Genomic DNA, 23,736 nt, shown 5'->3' on the forward strand with positions numbered 1-23,736 from the left:
GGTGTCCAATTGTGTGGACGAGGTTCGTGCAACACCTCTTAGCCGCCGAACCACCAAGTGTTGGTCGACACAACGGGGACTAGCGTGCCGGCAAGCACGTGAACCTCGGGAGAAAAATTAGTTGTCTCTTGCCCTTTGGTATTCTCCTAGTGATTGATTTAGTATTCATCTTGTGATTGGTTCACTCCTCTACACAGCGGTATAATCACCCTACTCACTCATTTATTTTCTTGCAAACTAGTTGTGGCAAGCTCTTTAGTGTAATTAGAATTGAGAGCTTGCTTTGTTATTTTAAGTTCTTCTAGTGGAGCTCTTTAGAGTAGCAAGATTGAGAGCTCTTAGTAAGTAGTAACATTGCAAGTTGTGTGCTTAGTAATCATTGCAACTAGAATTGTTGGATAGGTGGCTTGCAACCCTTGTAGAGCAAGAGCAAGTTTGCATTTCGCTATTTGTCATACTAATCAAATTGCTCTAGTTGATTTGAAGATTTTTAAATAGGCTATTCACCCTCCCTCTAGCCATATTAGGACCTTTCAAGTGGTATCGGAGTAGTGGTCACTGTTTAATTGAAGGCTTAACAACCTCGGTGTTAAATTATGGCTCAAGTTGTGTTCAACCATGTGGGGGGCAAACCACCGTTCTTTGACGGCATATGCTATGATTATTGGAAGAGAAAGATGAGGATGTATCTTGGTTCAATCAATGATCAAGTATGGGATGTGACCAAGAATGACTATGCTATCATTGATCCCGACAATCCCACCAACCTTGATAAGACCAACAAGTAATGCAATACAATGGCTCTCAACACCATATACAATGCCATCGATTCCAAGGTGTTTGAGCAAATCAAGGATTGTGAAAGAGCTAATGAGGTATGGAGGAGATTGGAAGAAACATATGAGGGCACACTGGTGGTGAAGAGTGCCAAGTTGTACATCCTCAAGGATAAGTTGACAAGCTTCAAGATAAAGGATGATGAGAGCATTCCAGAGATGTTCCATCGATTGCAAGTGATTGTCAATGATTTGAAGACATTGGGAGAGAAGATCAAGGATGATGATGTCTCTCATCGGTTCTTAATGTGCCTACCTCTAAGATTTGAGATGTTGAGATTGCTTATCATAAGAGGAGGATTGAAGGAAATTACCCCTAACCAAGTACTAGGTGATGTCATGACACAAGAGACATACCGTGTGGAAAGGGAGGGGGTTGACAAGGATGACAAGAAGGAAGATGAAGACAAGAAGAAGAAGAGTGTAGCATTCAAGGCTAGCTCATCATCCAAGAACAAGGGCAAGTCCAAGAAAGAATCAAGTGATGATGAGGATCTTAGTGACATTGATGATGAAGCCATGGCTCTATTTGTACGCAAGATGGACAAATTCATGAAGAAGAAGGGCTATGGTGCAAGAAAGAGAAGAGATCACATCAAAAGCAAAGAATATGTGAGAAGATGCTACAATTGCAAGAGCCCCAATCACGTTGTAGCGGATTGTCCCTACAATAGTGACAATGATGATGATGAGAAGAAGAAGCACAAGAAGGACAAGAAAGAAAAGAAGGAGAAGAAGGAGAAAAAGATGACCTTCCAAAAGAAGAAGAAGGGTGGAGGCTATGTGGTCACTTGGGATAGTGATGACTCTAGTGATGATGGCAAGAAATCTATCAAGAAAGCACTAGCAAGCATCGCCATCAACAACAAGCCCTCCATCTTCGACACTCCATCGATATGCCTCATGGCAAAGCCTACCAAGGTAAAATATGATGTGAGTGATGATGATCAATGTGAAAGTGATACTTGTAGAAGTGATGATGATGAGGAGTACTCCAAGGAGGAGCTTATGGACATGTGTGAGCAAGTGCATACTTGCTTTGAGATGAAGAGAAAGGAGTGCAAGGAATTGAACAAGAAAGTCAAATTTCTTGAATAATCCCTTGATGAGCTCAATGCCACTCATGAGAGGCTAATGGAAGCCCATGAGAAGCTTGGCAAAGCTCACTCTAAGCTTGAAAAGGCTCACTCCTCTCTCATCGAGCAAGTCAAAATGGAGGAAGCCAAGAAGGAGCAAGTGATTGTATCATGTGATGTGGGACTAACATGTGATCTTTTTGATGAATCTTTTTATAAGCCCATTATAGTTGCTCCCACTAACACTTCTTGTAGTACTACTACTTCTACTTCACCTTTGAGTGATGGTCTCACTTGTGATATCTCACTGATGGTGGAAAATGAGACCCTCAAGAAGGAGGTAAATGAGCTCACTAGTACCTTAGGCAATGCCTATAGTGGAGATGCCTGTTGGCTAAAGTGCTTGGGTAGCCAAAGGTTTTCTCTCAACAAAGAGGGATTAGGCTATACCCCCAAGAAAGGCAAGGCGGCCTTTGTCACTCCCAAAGTTAGCTTTGTGAAGGGCATTGGTCGGTTTTATAATAGATGCAAGCAAGTTGGGCATATAGATCAATATTGCAAGATTAACAAGAACAAGCTACCTAATGTATCCTCAATTAAATTTGATTCTTGTTACATGCTTTTTAAGGGTGCCAATGGTGTGAAGGCAAAGTTTATTGGTACACCAATTGTGGGCCCAAAGAAGAAGGCCATTTGGGTACCAAAGACCTTGATAACTAACCTACAAGGACCCAAGCAAGTTTGGGTACCTAAAAGAAATTGATCTTATTTTGTAGGTCAATTATAAAGCTGGAGGAAGGCATTGGGTACTTGATAGTGGGTGCACACAGCACATGACTGGAGATCCAAGAATGTTCAATTCAATCAATGAAGACAAGAGCAATAGGATTAATAGTATCACATTTGGTGACAATGGCAAAGGCAAGGTCAAAGGGCTTGGTAATATTGCAATATCCAATGACTTGAGCATTTTCAATGTGCTACTAGTAGAGAGCTTGAACTTCAACCTATTGTCGGTAGCTCAATTGTGCGATCTTGGTTTTAAGTGCATATTTGGTGTGGATGATGTAGAGATCATAAGTGTAGATGGCTCTAACTTGATTTTCAAAGGATTTAGATATGAGAATCTATACTTGGTTGATTTCAATGCTAGAGAAGCTCAATTGTCAACATGTTTGATCACTAAGTCTAGCATGGGTTGGTTATGGCATAGAAGGCTTGGTCATGTTGGAATGAAACAATTGAACAAGTTGATTAAGCATGACTTAGTTAGAGGCTTGAAAGATGTCACATTGGAAAAGGATAAGCTATGTAGTGCATGTCAGGCCGGAAAGCAAGTTGGTAACACACATCCTAAGAAGAGCATGATGAGCACATCTAAGGTATTTGAGTTGATGCACATGGACTTGTTTGGACCAACCACATACACTAGCATTGGTGGAAACAAATATGGATTTGTGATTGTGGATGATTTCACTAGATATACTTGGGTGTTCTTTCTTGTTGACAAGAGTGATGTGTTTGCAATATTCAAATCATTTGTCAAGGGCATTCACAATGAGTTTGAAACAACTATCAAGAAAGTGAGAAGTGACAATGGAAGTGAGTTCAAGAACACAAGAATTGATGAGTTGTGTGATGAATTTGGAATTAGACATCAATTCGCGGCCAAGTACACTCCACAATCAAATGACCTAGTTGAAAGAAAGAATAGAACTTTGATTGACATGGCAAGATCAATGTTGAGTGAGTACAATGTGAGTCATTCATTTTGGGCCGAAGTAATCAACACGGCTTGCTATTATAGCAACTGACTCTATTGTCACCCCATGATGGAGAAGACACCTTATGAGCTATTGAATGGAAGAAAGCCCAACATAGCATACTTTTGGGTTTTTGGTTGCAAATATTACATATTGAAGAAAGGCACTAGATTAAGCAAGTTTGAAAAGAAATGTGATGAAGGTTTCTTGCTTGGTTACTCCACTACTAGCAAGGCTTATAGAGTTTGGAATTTAGCTAGTGGTACTCTTGAGGCGGTTCATGATGTGGAATTCGATGAAACAAATGGTTCTCAAGAGGAAGATGAGAATCTAGATGATGTAAGAGGCACTCAATTGGTTAATGCAATGAAGAATATGGACATTGGTGATATAAGGCCTAGAGAGGTGATTGATATTGGAGATGACAAGAATCAAGTACTCTAACTCAAATGTGCAAACTAGTGGTTCTCATGATCAAGTTCAAGCAAGAACTAGTGATGACAAAGTGCAAGATCAACAAGTGGCTAGTTCATCATCTCAACCAAATGATCAATCAAATGCAAGCAATCAAGTGCAAATGCTTCAACCAACCAACGTTGCAAAGAGATCATCCATTGGACACTATCATTGGTGATATTTCTAGAGGTGTGCAAACTAGATCAAGATTGGCCTTATTTTGTGAGCATTTCTCATTTGTGTCATCCATTGAACCTAAGAAGATAGATGAAGCTTTGAAGGATGTTGATTGGATCAATGCTATGCATGAAGAGCTAAATAACTTCACAAAAAACCAAGTATGGGAGTTAGTTGAGAGGCCTAAGGATCATAATGTGATTGGAACTAAGTGGGTCTTTCGGAACAAGCAAGATCAAGATGGGATAGTAATAAGGAACAAAGCAAGATTAGTGGCTCAAGGTTACACTCAAGTTGAAGGTCTTGACTTTGGAGAAACATATGCCCCAGTTGCAAGAATGGAAGCAATTAGAATCTTGTTAGCCTATGCTTGTGCCAACAATATCAAGTTGTACCAAATGGATGTGAAGAGTGCATTTCTCAATGGGTACATCAATGAGCTTGTATATGTTGAGCAACCTCTCAGTTTTGAAGATGAAAAGAAACCCAACCATGTTTACAAGTTGAGAAAAGCTTTGTATGGATTGAAACAAGCACCTAGAGCATGGTATGAGAGATTGAGAGATTTCCTACTCTCTAAGGGATTTAAGATGGGAAAGGTTGACACCACTCTCTTCATCAAGAAGCTTAGAAATGACTTGTTTGTAATGCAAATCTATGTTGATGATATCATATTTGGGTCAACAAATCAAGATTTTTGTGAGGAGTTTGGCAAGATGATGGCAAGTGAGTTTGAGATGTCCATGATTGGAGAGCTTAGTTACTTTCTTGGTCTTCAAATCAAGCAAATGAAGAATGGCACATTTGTGAGTCAAGGCAAGTATATCAAGGACATGCTCAAGAAGCTTGGAATGGATGATGCTAAAGCTATTAGTACACCAATGGGGACAAGTGGAAGCTTATATAATGATGCTAGTGGCAACATGGTGGATCAAAAGATGTATCGGTCTATGATTGAAAGCCTACTCTATGTGACCGCATCAAGGCCAGATGTGATATTCAGTGTATGTATGTGTGCTAGATTTCAAGCCTCACCAAGAGAAAGTCATTTGAAGACAACAAAGAGAATATTGAGGTACTTAAAACATACACAAAATGTTGGATTGTGGTATCCCAAAGGAGCAAGATTTGAGTTGATTGGATATTCGGACTCTGATTATGCGGGATGCAAAGTTGAGAGAAAGAGCACATCGGGCACATATCAACTATTGGGAAGATCACTTGTATCTTGGTCATCAAAGAAATAAAATAGTGTAGCACTTTCAACCGCCGAAGCGGAGTACATTTCGGCCAGTAGTTGTTGTGCTCAATTACTTTGGATGAAGGCTACTTTGAGTGACTTTGGGATCAAATTCAAGCAAGTGCCATTGCTATGTGACAATGAGAGTGCCGTAAAGCTCACCAACAACCCGGTTCAACATTCAAGAACAAAGCACATTGATGTCCACCATCATTTCATAAGAGATCACCAACAAAAAGAAGACATTTACATTGAGAGTATGGACACCGAAGATCAACTTGCCGATATCTTCACCAAGCCACTTGATGAGAAGAGGTTTTGCAAGCTAAGGAATGAATTGAACATACTTGACTTCTCCAATATGTGTTGATGCACCCCCACTTATATGTCATGTCTCTCCTTTGAGCAATCCAAGGTAAAAAGCTGATTGACATGGCATACATCCTTGCTAAGGACATGTTTAGCGCATCTAGACATCCTTCACATCAAATAGGCTCATTCATGAAAATCAATTGAATTTGATGCTTGTATGGTACCACTTTTGCTTCAATGCTTAATTTGGTCTAGTGGTAGCATATGACATGTTTGTGGGCTTGTAAACCTAGTGTTTGATCTAGAAAATAAGCTATAATTGTTTAACTCAACATGGTACAAGATAACCCTTATTTGGAGGTGTGAAGAAGCTTGTCCTTGGATCAAACCGAGTTAAATATCTTTTGCAAGTGATCTAGATTGAACCAAATTGGAAAAATGATCCTCACTTTACATGCTTTCACCCCAACCTATCTAAAATTTGAGCCCTCTTTTTGTGCTAATTGTTGACAAAGGGGGAGAGAAATTCACAAAGATAGTAAGATAGGGGGAGCAAACAAATGAAATAACATTGTAAGGGGATCAAATCAAAATTGTACACAAATAGGGGGAGCAAGCTCATAAACTTGTATGTTGCATTTTAATGTGCATTTCATATATTTGCTTGCATGGAACAAGTTTTTAAATTTCAATATTCATGCTTGTGTGGTGTATGCTAGTTGTAGGTTTGAATGATGAAATGCAAAACTAGCATGCATAGGTTATCTAGTGTTTGTATTTCAAAGTTTCCAAGTTGTATCAAGCTAATCATGGTGCTAAGGATGATATATTGGTGCACTCCGATTGATATCACGCTTCAAAGGTCCATCTTCTATACCTTAGCATTATTTGGTAGACATTGTCTCCTATATTTCCTATCTAAGCATATGTGCAAGCTACAATCCAAACTCTTAGCACATATATAGGGGGAGCAATTGCTACCATATGGGATTCATGAAACTTGTCCATATCTTTTTACACATGGTAAATATGCTTGGGCAAGCAACATGGATTCAATTAAATTTCAATTCACATCTTTGTGTAAGGGTTGTCATCAATTACCAAAAAGGGGGAGATTGAAAGCTCTAGTTTGGTTTTGGTGAATTGATGAAACCCTTAGTGCTAACCTAGTTTATCAAAGTAATTACGAGATAGGTAGCACTACTCCAAGTGATGAAGAAAATGAAGATCATGACATGATGATGATGACAGCATGGTGATGATCAAGTGCTTGGACTTGGAAAAGAAGTAAAAGAAATGCAAAAGGCTCAAGGCAAAGGTATAAATGGTAGGAGCTTTTTCGTTTCGGTGATCAAGACACTTAGAGAGTGTGATCACATTTAGGATTGATAGCAGTACTATTAAGAGGGGTGAAACTCGCATTGAAATGCGGATATCAAAGTGCCACTAGATGCTCTAACTCATTGCATATGCATTTAGGATCTAGTGGAGTGCTAACACCCTTGAAAACATTTGTGAAAATATGCTAACACATGTGTAAAGGTGATACACTTGGTGGTTGGTACAAATGAGCAAGGGTATGTAACTTCACCGGTGGAGTGTCCGCCTATAGAGTGCGGACTGTCCGACGGTACCACCGGCGCCCTATACAGAAAAGACAGTGTCTCACAGAGTGGACCGAATGCTGGTCACGTGGTGACCGGACGCTGGGTTCAGCGTCTGGTCAGTGGCAGCAGAGGGTGCGTGTTTCGGTCTTCGACCGGACGCTGGCTAGGTGCGTCTGGTCAGTGCTGACGTATGCTAACGTGGGGCGCACAGAGGAGACGTTGAGTGATCGGACGCTGGGTGTGTCCGGTCGGGCATGACCGGACGCGTCCGGTCGTGAAAATTCATGTTTAGAACCTTACTAGAAACGACCGGACACTGAGGTCCAACGTGCGGTCACTTCGCAGCAGCGCGTCGGGTCATCACTTGACCGTTGAAATCGAGCGAGCGGCGTTTGAAGCCGATGACACGTGATGCACATCGCACGACGGACACTGAGGTCTAGCGTCCAGTCAATATGACCGGAGCGTCCGGTCGGCCCGTGTTCAGTGCAGTGAGGAGCCCAACAGCTCTATTTCGTGGGGGCTTCTATTTAAGCCCCATGGCCGGCTCAAGCTCAGTCTCTTGGCCATTTTCATTGATATAGCAACCTTGTGAGCTTAGCCAAAGCTCTCCCACTCATCTCCATATTTGATTCATCATCTTTGTGAGATTGGGAGAGAATCCAAGTGCATTGCTTGAGTGATTGCATCTAGAGGCACTTGGTATTCATGTTTCGCTGCAGGATTCACTTGTTACTCTTGGTGGTTGCCACCACCTAGATGGCTTGGAGCAGCAAGGATCATTGAGCGGAGGTTGGTAATTGTCTCTGGGTCCGATCGTGGTGATTGTGAGGGGTCTTGTGCCTTCTCCGGCGGAGAGCTGAAAGGTAACTCTAGTGGATTGCTTGTGTCATTGAGTTACCTCACTTGTGGGTAGGTTCTTGCGGTGTCCAATTGTATGGACGAGGTTCATGCAACACCTCTTAGCCGCCGAACTACCAAGTGTTGGTCGACACAATGGGGACTAGCGTGCCGGCAAGCATGTGAACCTCGAGAGAAAAATTGGTTGTCTCTTGCCCTTTGGTATTCTCCCGGTGATTGATTTAGTATTAATCTTGTGATTGGTTCACTCCTCTACACGACAGTATACTCACCCTACTCACTCATTTATTTTTCTTGCAAACTAGTTGTGGCAAGCTCTTTAGTGTAATTAGAATTAAGAGCTTGCTTTGTTATTTTAAGTTCTTCTAGTGGAGCTCTTTAGAGTAGCAAGATTGAGAGCTCTTAGTGAGTAGTAACATTGCAAGTTGTGTGCTTAGTAATCATTGCAACTAAAATTGTTGGATAGGTGGCTTGCAACCCTTGTAGAGTAAGAGCAAGTTTGCATTTCGCTATTTGTCATACTAATCAAATTGTTCTAGTTGATTTGAAGATTTTTAAATAGGCTATTCACCCCTCCCTCTAGCCATATTAGGACCTTTCACTAGTGGTACTAAACCCTCCATCCATCAAGCTCAGGGTCACTTGTGTGTATGTACTATTGATGCTCGCAATAGGTCCCAGCTTTCAATCTAGATCCTTAAAGACTATGGTACTAATGAATGGACATTGAAGTATACTGTTAGCATGCTGAATGTGTTTGGATGGGCTGATATTCAATTTGGTTTCCTGAATTATGATGAGGACTACACAACGATTGCAGTTCACCTAGAATGAAATATGATTTTCTTTGTTGGGAACAAAGAACCACCATCGCATTTGACATGGACCATAGAAAAGTTTATGTCATCCCTGCCCTTGTCATTTGTTATCATAGATGTAGGGTCATGAAAGAGGACATGAGCAGACCATACTATATTCTTTATGTTCCCTTATTCTCGGATTCATTAGCAGAGGAGTAAATGAAGCTGCATTTGATGTATCTCTCTGTCACGTCATGTTCAAATGGACCAATGTTGTTTGATTGTCTATGGACATGTTAATTTCCTCTAGGATGGATGTTGTCATTGTTGTAGCTAAACTAGTGTGCCATCTTTGTTGTGTTTATGAATTGGTTTCACCTATCCGGCAGCGCCGCCGCCTGCACCGCCGGCGTAGCAGCGTTCAATCTCATCCGCCGCCTTCAATTGCCGCCTCCTCCGAGTTAGGGTTCATCGAAGTAGTTATCTACGCGTACAATGATCCCTCATCTACACCGCTCTTATCAATATGAGTATCATACGGTGTACATTGGCATATCAACTCTGAGTTCCCATGTACACATGCACCCGTACATAAAAATTATGATAACAAAGACCTAACAATAAAATTACATATACAATGACAAAGACCTTTCTCCGAATAGGTCAATGTTACAATCAAAGTGTACCAACACATTATAAAATAGCCACCTCAAAAACATTCTTCTAGCACCAAAGTAGGGTCAAATAGGTGCCAGAGGATGCCGAAGGTGGATGACGAACTACGCCTATATGGAGACGAAGGGGGCGGTTGTGTGAGGTCCGATGAACCCATGCCTCTCCAAAGACAGTCCATTCATGCCTTTAAATGGTGATCAGGCTAGGTAAATAGCCATATCCAACCCTCTCGGTCCTCTCCTCGGCCAACCCGACCCTCGGTTGCTTCCCGTTCATTATGTACCCTTGTTCGTTCTGCTTCCACTTTTGTAGAAGGATTTACGAAGAAGCGTTCATACGGTGTACGTGGGCGTAGCAACTTCGAGTTCCCATGTATGCATGCAACCATCCCTTTGGTCTGCCAAATATTGCGTGTCATTTAAGTTATAATAATGCCAGGGAATCTAAACCGCATCATATGGAACGCCGACTCAGTGTGTGAGTAATGAATGTCCCAACTTCCAACACCATCTCACAACTTTCCCCAAGAACCAGTGTCTTCCATAGATCATGCGGATCTTAACTGCTCATCTCTGCTTCTCCATCTTAAGGTTGGCCTATTTTAGCCGAGGCTGGATCCGCTTCTTGGCAATCCACACTCCTTCCTCCTTAGATACAGATACATACAGACAAAGCTCTTGAGCCAACCATTTATATTTTCTTCATCGCCATGGCACTCCTCCAACTTCTCGGGCGACAGCAGCGGCGTTGGGAGAAGGCCTTCAAGATTGGGTACTACCAGCATCTAGGCGCAGTGGGGGCTGCTCTATCTAGGTGCTAGTGGAAGTTTTGCGATTAAGGGGGTTCACTTATATGAGCAAGCCAAGGGGTACTAAATTCACTTTGGTATCCGATATGTGCAGGGCTACTAGGAAGGTGATATGTCTTTATGTACAGTTGCCACCTTTCTGCCCTGTGCATTTCATGTACTGCCACCGATTCATCAGTCCTAGCACCCTGGCAATCCTCCTTCCTCTAGAGCAGCAGCGACGACGACGGTGTTTCTCTTCCATGACTCCTCTTCTTACCTCTCTCTCTCTCTCACCCTCGCAACCGTGAGAGGTGCAGCAGGGAAGGTAAAGCACCTCACTGAGATGCCGGTGGAAGTTTTGCGAGGTGCTGCCTCGTCCTTAGCTTGCACTGCTTGTCTCCAGACTCGACTCTGGGATGTACCTGTACTCGACAGGTCTTTGTTATTGTACACCCAGTAGTCTTCTATAGGTCTCTGTTATTTTACAACTATGGAATGTAACTGAAGTTATCAATGAAATTGCTGTGATGATTGTTACTGTGTTGTTTATATATAGTTTTTGCCTTATAGAACAATTAATAACTAAATGACTGTGACGTGAGCGGTTTACATAAATCATCGTATCATACAGTGTATTTCTGCGCTATTAGATCAAAAGGCATTGGTTATCATACCAACTAACGGTGATTTGATTTGAACAATAGGCGAATCATATGTTGTACATGTGCGAGGGTATTTGGGTCATACCCCATGCACTCCGACTTCCCATGTACGAGTCCTTTGGTCTGCCAGATATTGCACATCATTAAGTACTGTTATAGGTGAGGATGAAATGTGGCAGGGAATCAAATGTGATAGGGAATCAAATGTAGCATCGTGTTCACCGCTCCATCGCCCGTGACTCGCGTGGGTGGCTACGGATGTCACGGACCTTGACTGTTGCCTTCCCTGCGCGTCTTGAGGCAGGGCAATTTAAGCCAAGGTAAGGGGAGCCTATCTGTCAAACTCCAATCCTTATTCCTCCCTTAGCATCAGAAAAACCAGAGAAAACCTTGAGTTGCACATAGTCTCCAGCGCCGCTAGGAGAAGGCCTTCAAGATCAGCTTCCGCCAACACCTGTGCGCGACTATATGTCCACTTGTTTCCTCGGTGTTAGTGGAAGTTTTGCGAAGATAGTGAGGAAAGCACGCTTGTTTTCCTTCCTTCTCTTCCGCTTGGTTTCCTGTGCGGGTTGGTCTCCTCACGGGGCTCCTTCTCCGCACCGGAATTCATCGGGTATGCGGCAAAGAGCGCTTTGAAGGGGTTCTGGTGTCCGCTTGGTACAAGTGACCAATTTCTCGTGCACAAGCGCAAGCCGCAGTCAGGTATGGGTTTGCCCCATACTTGTTAGGTCTTTGTTATTGTACATCTCTTTCTTGTTCGATATTGTAAACCTGTTTAATGTAATGGACTTCATCAATAAAGAGTTGCTTGCATCACTTTATTATTGTGTAATGTTCGCCTCGTTCGAGTCTTTTAGGAGGATGATACGGTGTGCATATGCGCTATTTCATCAAGCGGCAAGGGTTCCCAATGTTAATAAAGGTGGTCTGTTTAGTACCATAGGTGCATCAGGCGGTATACATGTGCGCAATTAGAACAGTGGTACTTGGATGGCTCGAATAATTTTCTCTCTTATGTATACACGTGCTGCCATGTACCCTTGTTCGTTCTGCTTCCGCCTTTGTAGAAGGATTTACGAAGAAGCGGTTATCTACGAGTACAATGATCTCTCATCTACACCGTGTTTCCACAGAAAAATCACTCTAGGAAAGAGGATCTCTCTATGCATAAGAAAAAATAATGTGCGGGCGTGCCAGTGTACCAAAGTACACAAAAATGAAGAAAGAAAGGGAAAAAACTTTATTTATATTTATGAAAAATACAAATGTAGGTTCCCTTGTACAAGTGCGCGCTCTATAGCCTGATGGCGGCGTTATGACTTGGGCGATGTGGTCTTCATGGTTCCTGGGGCCTCGAAAAGCTCCCAGTTAATTACCCCCGTGAGCTAGCTCACGGAGTACCTCCGATTCTACTGCTATGGGTCGTCGTCTTCAATCTTCGCTTCATGTCTCCATGCATGGTGTTGGTGTAGATGTAGGTGGTGTCGGCTTAAGTTTAATTGTTTAGTATCCAAAGTTTATTATTTAAGATTTATTATAAGTATTCATTAGTTACTAATCTTAGTCCTAATAGACAATTAAGATCTCAAGGATCAGGGGGAGTAATTAATTAGCACACAAAGTTTGCTCCCTGTATCATATTTGCTTAGTATATATTTTAAATTAAGACATTATTGGGATTAGAATATAAGGCATACGTAGACGGAGCAACAAAGATAAATATAGATAAAGTATTATTTAAGTGCTCTGTTGTGCCTGCTCTCATAAGTCAAGGCAATGAACCAATATGAATTAGTATGAAGTTGAATAAGACAAAAGAGGTTCATTTAATTTAGTAGTGCTCCAAAATGTGCATGCCTTGATTCAACATTTGTGACCGGGATAATTGGCAGATATAAGCTTAAGTAAGTATTTGCAAATTTTGATTTTGTAGCACCCTAAAATTTGCATCATTTTAAAATAGGTAAAATTGATTTATTTATGTAATTATGTGAGCATTGAACTTAGGTAAATAATAATTTTTATGAAATTAAAATCAAATATGAGGATAGATACATGTTGATGCATATATGCTGCTGCATTTTTGTTTCTGTACTGTCTGGTTTTGAACTTAAACTAAAATTGATTTTAAATTCCTTTGAGAATAGCTTTGGAAATTTAGAATTCAGGAAAGGAAAAGGGAATTGCCACTCCTTGGCCCAGTGCTGCTCTGCCGCCCAAGCCAGGAGCCTGCTCCTCTCCTATTTCGGCCACTAGCCCAACCGGTCGGCCATCCCGAGCGCTAGGCGTGACTCCCCCCTCTCACTTGTGCAGCTGACGCGCGGGGCCCGATGCTACAGTATCACCCCAACCTCCCTCCTTCCCCTGTGCTTCGATACGGATGCAGCCGAACGCCGAACCCGCAGCTCTCGCTTCATAAGCTAAGACGAACATATTGTTAAATGCTTGTGCTACCGCTGTATGGCCTATTACCCAATTTTATTATCTGCGGGCTTAAGTATTATATGGGAGGCCACCGATTTTGATTCTGGTACTAAGGGACCATTAAAGCAACCATCTCCTCAAAAGACTAAGAATATGTTCATTTGGAAATTTTAAATGGTATGCTATAGTCATTGAGTTTGGTTGCACTTAACTGGCAATCGCAACGCTTTGCCTTGGTGTATTATTTTTTTTATTGAAGAGTGGATTTCTTTCGATCAAGGGGGAGAATGTTGGGTTGATCTCAGGAACGATCAAATGACCTGTAGGGGACCGTGACGCCTAAGAGGGAGAGTGAATTAGGCAACTTGAAATTCTAACTCTAAACTATGGCCTTTTTTTAACCTTAGCAAAACCTATGCAAAAGATAAATTATCTAAATGTGCAACTACGGTTTCGCTAATGTGTTGCTATCTCTACCGCAAAAGGAGTAATACAATCAATTGTAAATGCGGAAGCTAAAGAGCAAGATAGAGATATGCAAACTCCCGTCGACGACTCTGGTATTTTTACCGAGGTATCGAGAAGCGCGCAAGCTTCCCCCTAGTCCTCGGTGCTAAACCCTAGCACGCGCGTCTGCCCTGTGGCACCGGACGCTGAGGACCGGACGCGACTGTGTCGCAGTCCAGTGACTCAGCACTAACCGGATGCGGGCTCTGCAAGGACCGGAAGCGGTGAACAGTAGCACCCGATGGCTACGCAGAGAGGTTCCAGAAAGGCGCAACTCACACCGGATGCGTCCGGTGGTGGTGACCGGACGCGGGGCACGTCCGATCAGTTCACTGCGCCAACGGCCAGGTTACCGTTGTGAGACACCGGACGCTTCCGGTGCGGATGACAGTCGCGTCCGGTGCTAGCCAGAGTTGCTGAACTTTGTTCCAACGGCTAGTTTCTCCATGGGGCTTATAAATAGACCCCCAACCGGCCATTTGAGGTGTGGAAGAGTGAGGAAACATATCAAGGGTGTTGAGACACCATTTTAGAGCTCTCCACTTGCTAAGTGCTTAGTGATACATTCGGTGATTAGCATAGGTGCTTTGCGAAGTGCTTAGGTTAGTTAGACCACCGCTTATGCGCTTGCTCTAGGTTTAGGCCTAGTGTTTAGTGAGGTTTGCATACCTCTTACCACTCGGTGCTTGCGCGCACCATTGTTGTACATAGAAGGGGCTTGTAGTCTTGCGAGATCACACCAACCGCGTTTGTGGTGTGGCCACCACCGTGTACCGGAGGGAACAAGGCCCGCGGCGTTTCGACCGGAAGCTTGATAGTGAAGACGGCGGGGAGCATCCGGGAGAGGCTTGCTAGAAGGCACGTTGGAGACCCACTTGCGCATGGGGAAGGCCCAAGGCTATCCACGGAGTTACCCGACCGGGAGCTTGGCCCTTGCAAGGGGCTCCAACGAGGACTAGGGGGAAGCTTGCGCGCTTCTCGATACCTCGGTAAAAACACCAAAGTCGTCGACAGGAGTTTACATATCTCTATCTTGCTCTTTAGCTTCCACATTTACAATTGATTGTATTACTCATTTTGCGGTAGAGATAGCAACACATTAGCAAAACCGTAGTTGCACATTTAGATAGTTCATCTTTTGCATAGGTTTTGCTAAGGTTAAAAAAGGCTATAGTTTAGAGTTAGAATTTTAAGTTGCCTAATTCACCCCCCCCCCCTCTTAGGCGTCACGGTCCCCTACAATTGGTATCGGAGCCGGTTGGCTCAATTTGGACATTTGGCTTAACCGTCGTTGAGCCGACGCTATTTAGAGTGGTTGGGATAGATACCTGTAGGCCTTCGCACTTTGACGGCATGAACTTTCCCTACTATAGTGCTAGAATGGTTTGCTACCTAAAAGCGGTTGATTTAGGTGTTTGGAGAGTCACTCGTGATGGGATGAAACCCATTAAAAATCCCAATAAACCCACAAAGAGTGAAGAAAAGAAAATTCATTTCAATGCTAAAGCTAAGAATTGCTTGTTTGAATCATTTAGCATGCATGTGTTTAACAAAGTGTTCACTTTAAATACGGCACATGAAATTTGGTTAAAACTTCAAGAGCTCCATGACGGTACAAGTAATGTCCGTGAGCAAAAATATTGTCTAGCTAAACAAAATTATGATTCCTTTACATTGAATGATGATGAGCTCGTTTGTGATATGTATTCTCGTTTGAATCTAATTATCAATGAGCTCCATTCAATAGGATTAACAAAGCTAGATGATGCGGACATCGTGAGGAAGATCATCTCCGTGCTACCACAAAAGAAATATGCAAGCATCATCACCATCCTTCACAACATGGAGAACTTGAGCACCATGACCCCAGGCATAGTCATTGGCAAGATAGTGGCATTTGAAATGTCACGTAAGATGGGTCAAGGCGAATCCTTTTCATCGAGCAAAGGCAAAGCTCTCGCATGTAGCGAGAAAAAGAAGATGAAGGGCAAGCAAGTTGAGACAAGCTCAAGCTCAAGCTCCTCAAGTGAAGATGAAGAAGAAAATGAGGATGATGATGAATATTCAAGTGAAGATAATGAATCTTCCTCCTCCACCTCCGACCTTGATGAAAAATCAATCAAACTAATCAACAAGGTGGAGAAGATGATCCAAAGGCTCAATGTCAAGGGTGTGCCCATCCAAATTCAAGATCTCATTTTCACCAATCAAAGAAATGAGCAAAGAAAGAGAGGATGCTATGGATGCGGCGAGTTGGGGCACTTTGTGGAAGTTTGTCCAAACAAGCCCACACCCAAGATAAAGAAGAAGACATACAAGAACTAAGCCCTCACATCAATAAGGTCATGGGATGATTCTTTAAGTAAAGAAGAACATCATCACAAGAGGCGAGGCTGCAAGCACTTACCATCAAGCTCTTCTCATGTGTGCCTTATGGCACGAGGTAACGAAAGCTCATCCTCTAGTGAGAGTGATAGTGATGATGAAATGCCTTCTTATGATGAAATTGTACAACAAAATCTTAATTACGCTAAAGTTTGCACTAGTCAACAAAAGAAGCTCGAAAAATTAAAAGAAAAGCTAGGTAGTTCACAAAAAAGCATACAAAACTTTGCTTGAACAAAATGAGAACTTTGCTAATCTCAATGTTGAACTATCTACTAAAATTGAGCAACTTAAGGCTAGTGCAACAACTAATGCATGTACAATCAATGATGAGCAACTTGTAAAGAAAAATGAAAAATTAAAATAAAAGTTAGCTAGCTCACAAGATAGTTATAAAAATTTGCTCGCTAAAATGGAAACCATGTGCAAACATTGTGATGAGCTAACTAATAAAGTTGCTAAGCTTGAAGCCGTTAGTACAACCCACACCAAGACATCTAAAAAGAAAAGCTCTATCTTTAACATGTCTAAAAAGGATGCCTCTACTTCTTGTAATGATTTATGTTTAGACTCATCTTTGTGCAACCAAGTTTGTATTGAGAAAGTTGTTGTAGATACACACACACAAGAGGTTGCAAAGGAGAATGAGCAACTCAAGCAAGAAGTAGCTCTCCTCACCAAGGACTTGACTCAAGTGAAAGGCAAGGCGAAGCAAGCCCAACTTCATCAAGATAACACCGTCAAGGGAGTGAAGAAGCTTGATGAAGGACAAAACGTGGTTTGTTACGTGTGCCACAAGGAAGGTCACAAGTCCTATGAGTGCAAGGTAAAAAATAGGGGAGGAGCAAAGAAAAAAGAGAAGAAGCAAACAAGCAAGCTCTCCAACACCTACACCAATAAGGTGGACAAGAAGGCCTCTACACCTTATCTCTTGAAGAAGAAGAAAAATGAAAAGATGGTGGCCATCAAGGTGAACAAGCAAGCCACCAATGGGGTCAAACGCTTTTGGGTGCCAAAGGAAATCATTTCCAACATGAAGAGCACCAAGAAGGTTTGGATCCCAAAAGAGAGGTGAGAAGTCCGATGGACATCGAGGAATTTGGAGACTTAGCAAAAGTATGGGTGCATTTCATGGGGTGCATCATAATGAACAAAGGAAAATTGCCAAGTGGTTTAGTGAATACTATGGACCTAAATTCCCCTTCCCATGTTAGGTAACTAGATTTAATTTCTTACAATTTCAATTAGCATCTAGTTCCTTTTATGCCTAGGTTTGCAGTTGCATTGCTAAATTCTTGTCATGCATACACTAGGTAATCATATGGTAGGGTTGCTCGGTATCACTCTTACCCTTGGAGCAAACCTATATTGTTTAAATTGTTTAGGAGTACGACACATCGCTCTTGTTTTAATTTTCCATATGTGCCAAAGTTCCAAAATTGTAGATAAACTTCTCCAAATACTAACTTCAAGAGACGTTCACTTTGTATGTGACATTATCTTTCAATTGGTATTTTGACCTTAAAAGTCAAATGTGCATGTCTCCTACAAGTATTCTACACTTGTATGCACACTTTTAGGGGGAGCTTATCCTACAAGTTGGATGCTTTGAGACTAATACCTTTTTCAAGTCTATTATATGTGTAGTAATCTCATTGCAAGGAAAATGGAGTTCCCAGAGATAAGCATCATGCTTTCATTAATTATCAATTGGTATTAGCTTTCATTTGGTATCAATTAAATTTCTATGCTTTCTCCATGCATTATATAGATTAACCTCCCTTGTGCATTAATTTGCCTGTTATGCATATGTTTTGCCTTACATCATATGTATACATATATTTAGGGGGAGCTTAGTCTATGTAATGTGAGAGTCAAGTTTTGTGATCAATTCCAATCCACATACAAAGGATCACAAAATTTGACCCTCCCTTGTGCTACATGACCGAACGGTCATATGACCAATTCCATAGGGGAAAACCCCAACGCGCTGACTTGATCGGAGTCGCCAAATGAAACCCACGGTTGTGGCCCCCGTTACACAACGCTCATAAATAGAGGCTCCCCTTCCCTCTCGTAACCCAACGGAACGAGTGAGGTTAGCCATACAATCCTAAGCACCCGATCTAACTTGAGCGTTGGGGTAAAGGGAAGGCCGCCGCCCTAATCAGAGTAGGGCAGTGGAAGGAGTCTCCGCTGTCAGGAGTCGACACCGACCGCCCTACGCGTGCATCACGCATGCACGGGTCATCGCTTATGGCTTCCTCATCCGCCAACGAAGGTAATAACCGGGATGTATCTGATTCTAAGTTTAATATTAAGTAGGTGTCCTAATCGGAACTAGTAATCCTGTTAAGCACTAATCCTAAGTAATTGCTAACAGCTGCAGCTATGGATCAATCTAAAACGACACTCTCTTGGCCTCGCTTCCCTAGCTAGAACGATTGCTCGTCAGAGATCTCAGATCAGGTTTACCGAGGAGGGGGCTGCCAACACGCGCTTTTCCCACCTTCAGGCTTGCCATAGGAGGAGAAAGAGCTTCATCCCCTCGATTGTGTGCGATGGCCAGGTCTTCTCCGAGCAGGAGGCTAAGGCCGGGACCATCTATTCATACTTCAATGACATCCTGGGGCAAGAGCTTCGCCAGAAAGCACACAGTCTCAACCTTGAGAACCTGCATATCCCTCGGCTACATCTTAGTGGGCTTGATAACCGTTTCTCCGAAGCAGAAGTGTGGGGGATCAGCAAGGAAACACCCACTGATCAGGGGCTTGACGGTTTCACTGGTATGTTCTACCGCGTCGCTTGGGAGATCATCGAAACTGATGTTGTCAATGCCATCAACGCCATCTGGTCTCTGCTGAATGATGCCCTTATGATCCTACTGCCCAAGACGGCTAATCCCCTGAAGATTAAGGACTCATGCATAGTTTTGGAAAGCTCTTCACCAAAGGCCATGCTATGCGCCTGGCACCGAGGCTTGCTGAGATCATTCGCGCCAGCCAGTGCGTGTTCATCCGTGACCGCTCAATCCACAACAACTTCAAAGCGGTTCAACTGGCCTCCAGGTGGCTATATCAGCTGCGTTGTCCCTCGGTCCTCATTACATGTGACTTGAACTTATTATCCGTGCTCATACGAGTTAGAACAACTCATGTATAGCGATGATCGACACAGAGTCCAATTCCAAGACATATTGGGTCACGCTCTGTGTATCTCGTAGGTGACCTCTGTACTTGTACAAGTTAGATCAACTCGTGTCTAGCAAGGAGATGGAGTGCGATTCCTATACATACTAGGTTCCGTTGCAATACACGGGCACATTAGCTAGTAAATTAAAATGCATGATACGACTATTGGATAAATCTTAAAACCTTGCAAGTCCATACAAGTCAAAGCAACGCGGGTCAAACACAATGTAGAATCCGATTTCAAGATGAATTGAAAATGCTTTACACGATCTTTGAATAATTCTCCTAGCCATAAGTTGTTCAAATGATCGGATAATAAGTTGTCCGTCCTGATGCAACATACTAGCATGTTTGCAGTAAGATTAAAGTTGGCTCTCAGTTGGTCTTTACTCTGCCCCGTCATTGTCCCTAGGACTAAGAGGGGCACCCAGATAGCGTTGTGCTTCTCGGCCGTCTTCCTCGACTGACTATTATATATAGCACGAAGACAGTTAGTAACAGCACCAGCACGTAAAAAAAAACTATGAAATGACGATGTAGCGAATCTAGTGTTAAGCTCCCTTTGGAATGCAGGAATTTCACAGGAACTTTATAAGAATTTTACAAGAATCGGTTCATTTTCAATTGAAAAAAATAGGAGACGGAAAAAATTCCCGTGGTCCAAAAGGGGCCTTAGCTAGTGTTGCAGAAGGGTTCAACAAATGATGTACAGAGGGACACAACATGTAAATGTAATACTAGAACAGTATATATGTCTCTAAGTAGATAGCATGGACGGCAGCCTAATGCATGGGATGATCAAGTAGTTATTAGGAAAATCGGTACCTCATCATCTGTCTGATCGTAATCGGGGTAGAGTAGTTGGTCTTCACCATCATCTCTGTAGGCATCCTCATTGAACTGTGAAAAAAAAGAGAACAATGCATGGAACGGGATCGATCGGTTAGGGAAATATCGAAACAGTGTCAGAGGAGCTAGCATCACGTACGTTGTTATCAGGGCCTGGTTGTTATTATATATATATAATTGTATGCATGATGAGCAGTAGATGTTAGTAGTAGTACGTACGTACCTCTTGGTCTGTGATACTTGTGTGCTGCGAATCGGAGCAGCTGCTGTAGGAGGGCGACGACCACTGCGAACGAAATAAAGAGAATGATGAGAGAAATAAGGCTAGATATTGATTAGATCTAGAATATTTAGGGGACTTGCAAAATGAAACTAGCTAGCTTGATTATATTGCATGTGATGCATGTGCGTCCATGTACGTACAGGTACCGTATAGTATAATACCTACCTTTGGCTTACACACACCGGTTTCTTCAAGAACAAGGATGGGACGGTTGGGATGGATGGAGACTGCGTGCCTCACTGCTGCCTTTGCCTCCTCTGCATCCTCCACCTCCGCATCCGAGCAGTCGATTGTAGCATGTACTTTTGCAAGTAAAGGAGGGTACCGCAAGCTATCAAAGTCGAAGCCACGGTTCGCGGCCTTGAACGCCGCCACGAGGATGTTAGAGTTGTTCCAAATTCACTCCAAGATATAGGCCAGGCTTCTGACGGAGCGAAGCGGAGGCCCGTCGCCGGAGGCTTGGGCCGGAGCGTAGCGGAGTCTGAAGCTGGCCCATCAGGTCTCGCCCCTGTGCTCGGGGGGTGCGGGGGGCGGAGCCCCCCGCGGTACGGTACGGTATATACACCCTTGCTAGGGTTTTGTGGAGACTTGATTCTCTTGTAAGCCGCCATAGGCGTGTAACCCAAAACTCTTGAGATAGTGAGATTGTTGCTGGCTGGTGCCCGTGGTTTTTCCCCTTCACATCGGAGGGGTTTTCCACGTTAAATCGTGTGTCTCCTCTGTGGCTTGATTCTTTACTTCTTATTCCTATACGTCGTTCATAACAGAGGACGAGGAACTTAACAGATTCAAGGCACGGCATAGCTCCCGGCAGATACGGAAATGGGCAAATACTTGAGCAGTGCCGCAGTTTGGGGAATGCACCGGTGGCAATGGCATCAGGGAATGGCAAGCCATCGAGTGACACCAGGTTGAGGAACCGGAGCTCTGGTAAACTCCCAAGGATCTGTAGATCCCGCGCCTTCACAGGCTCCAGCCAGATGTGCAACATGGTGAGGTTCGGAACAAGCGAGTTGTCGATCCACCCTGGCACCCCACGGCAACGACAGGTGTCACACAGAACCAGATGGCTTAATTGTCGAGAAGGCGAAAAACCATCCCAGTTGTGTTGGCCGTCCATTGGGTTACCATTGAAAATCTTTAGCTCTTCGATTTTCTGCAGGTTGCTTAGAGATTCCACCAAGGCTTTGTTCAAGCTGTCACTGAACAGATGTGTGTCGATATGGAGCACCCTGAACTCTGTCAGTTTGCCCAGCTCTTTAACAATGTTAGGGGAATAATGGACCACTTGATCTAGCCTCAGGTCTTCCAAGGACGTCATGTTCCCCATCCCATCTGGCAGCCTTACGAATATGTGCTCACACAGCAAGCACTTGAGCTGTCTTAGCAGAACAACACTCTGCGGCAAAACGTCTAGTTTGGTATGCGATACGTCTAGCGTTTGTAAAAATCTTAGATCCCCAATTCCCATTGGCAGCTCACGAACATGCGTTCCACGCAGTCCAAGGTATCTCAGGTGAAATAATCCCACAATATTATTGAGGATACAGTCCAAGCTTAAGGTGTCGTCCCCGGTTGTTAATGTGCAGCCTTCTATAGATAGGACTCGTAAAACCCGAAAGCTTGGGAGGATCAAACTGCACCTAGTAGCATTAAATGACCTCAGTTTTGGCTTGCTCATGTCATTAGCCAGATCATGCTGCTCCACCACTCGCTTATGGACAGCAAGTCTACGAGCGTTAACCTGAGAAGATTGCTCTTGGTCATCAGTATCCAATATAGTAACAAAGTTTTCTTCTTTTGCTAGGGTACAGATCATGTCAAGCACCATGTCATGGACACGACAAGCATTTATGGCGTAAGGATCATCTACTATTGGCTGGATCATGCTTCTATTGATAAGCTCATTAAAATACCTCTCTCCAACCTTAAACAATGCTTTCCGTGATTCTTCATGCACAAAACCTTCGGCTACCCACTTCCATACCAATGTCTCTTTATCTATTTGACGGTCTTCAGGAAATGTGCTCAAATGCAATAAGCAGGTCTTTAGATAACTTGGTAGATCATAGTAGCTGAATAACAATATCTTTCTTGTGTTCCCCACAACTTCATTATCTTCGTTCCCAAATCCAATAGAGTTGTACACCTTAGGCCAATCCTCCCTTGGTTTACCAGACAATAAACTAGCTATTGTGACTATAGCTAATGGTACACCACCACATTTCTGTAAAATTTTAGTAGACTGCTCATCCGGTTCTTCAAAAGTGCATGTTCTTCCTTTGCCACCTAATAATCTTGCATAGAATAGTTCCTTGGAGTGATCTTCAGGAAGTGGTCCTAGCTTACAAACTTCACCACTATGTTTCGCAACTTCAAAAATACGAGAAGTTGTGATTATTCTACTTCCAAGGTTATTATCAATCAAAGCACATTTAATTCTTTCCCATGATGTTATATCCCATATGTCATCAATAACAATGAAATACCTATTCACATCACAACATAGGAGCCATGAATCAGTAAAACTATCCAGGTTTCTTTGGAAAAACATGTAACACCCTGAAATTTGCATTCTTTTGAAATAGCCTAAATTGATTTAATTATGCAATTGTGTGTGCATTCAAACATAGGAAATAATATTTTTTGCTAAATTAAAATCCATCATAAGGTTAGGAACATGTTGAAGCAAACATGCTGATGCATATTTATTTCTATTCTGTCTGGTTTTGTTTCAAACTCAAAACTGAATTGAAATCCTTTTTGAAAATGGATTGGAAAAACAGAATTCATCAGAAAATGAAAAAGGAAATTCCTTTTCCTCCCTCTCCCTTTCAGCCAA

At 42.8% G+C, this 23,736-nt stretch overlaps 1 pseudogene; it reads right to left on the minus strand.

Moving 5' to 3' along the window:
* Positions 1-20,020: 20,020 nt before the first annotated feature.
* Positions 20,021-23,736, minus strand: part of LOC136505008 (disease resistance protein RGA5-like) — a 60,393-nt pseudogene continuing 56,677 nt past the window's right edge.

This window comes from Miscanthus floridulus, chromosome 14, assembly GCF_019320115.1.
Source record: "Miscanthus floridulus cultivar M001 chromosome 14, ASM1932011v1, whole genome shotgun sequence".
NCBI classification, from domain to species: Eukaryota; Viridiplantae; Streptophyta; class Magnoliopsida; order Poales; family Poaceae; genus Miscanthus; species Miscanthus floridulus.